A 1,035-nucleotide genomic window follows, 5' to 3' on the forward strand; every position below is an offset into this window, starting at 1 on the left:
GTTCCTTATATCTCACTGTTTCAGCGACAGAAGCCTTGGTAAACAGATGGAATGAGCAGGAATGGAAACATGGCTGGAATGTAGAGTGGCCGCTCTTTCTTTAGACCTACGAGTTCCTGAAATAACGTTAAGAAAGAGCAGGGTGTGCTCAGTGTTGACTTCATCTGTATGTCATGAGCAGGGAGGAGCCGCCGTTTGTTTTATCTGAGTATATTTGTTGTTGCTATGCTACAGTTTCTACGTCACATTTATGTAAGGAACAGTAAAGAAAACGTTTCACTTTAGCATCATCCACCAAAAATAAATCCAAAATCTTTCAGAAAATAATAACATAAAAGTTTAGGTCATGTTTTGTAAAAATTAATCTGAAAAGGATAGGTTACCCGAAATCATTATGTCATCATTTATTTAATCTCGTGTTGTTCAAACCTGTATGACTTTCTTTCTGCTCTGGAACATAAAAGAAAATATTTGGTAACCAAACAGTTTCGGTGCCCATTGAACAGAAACATTTCTCAAAATACCTCCTTTTGTGTTTCGCAGAAGAAAAAGAAAATATAAACAGTTTCGGTGCCCATTGAACAGAAACATTTCTCAAAATACCTCCTTTTGTGTTTCGTGTGTTTCGCTCATACAAGTTTGCAATGACATGAAGAACCTCCATGGAACCATGAAGAATATCCATGGAAACGTACAAAAGGTTCATAGTGGAAAAATGTTCCTTAGAATGAAATATACTTCACTGTATGCAAAAATGGTTCTTTTCAGAACTGTTCCCTGAAAGGTTCTTTTGGGAAACAAAAATTATTTTTATATTACGCTGCTACAAAAAACGCTCTCTGGAACCTTTATTTTTATTTTTAATGTTATGGAGCTTCTGATGTCTCCAGATACAATCATAGATGGACCACTGCAGAGTGGAAAAGATGATCCCCAATCATCGGCTGCTTTTTTTTCCTCGTCTTTTGCGACTCGGCCAAGGTTTGGTCTTTTATGCTAGGGAATGAGGCAGGGAGGCTGAAGGCTTAGGAGGTT

The sequence above is a fragment of the Sinocyclocheilus anshuiensis genome, unplaced genomic scaffold, assembly GCF_001515605.1.
Source record: "Sinocyclocheilus anshuiensis isolate Anshui unplaced genomic scaffold, SAMN03320099.WGS_v1.1 scaffold454, whole genome shotgun sequence".
In the NCBI taxonomy this organism is placed as follows: domain Eukaryota; kingdom Metazoa; phylum Chordata; class Actinopteri; order Cypriniformes; family Cyprinidae; genus Sinocyclocheilus; species Sinocyclocheilus anshuiensis.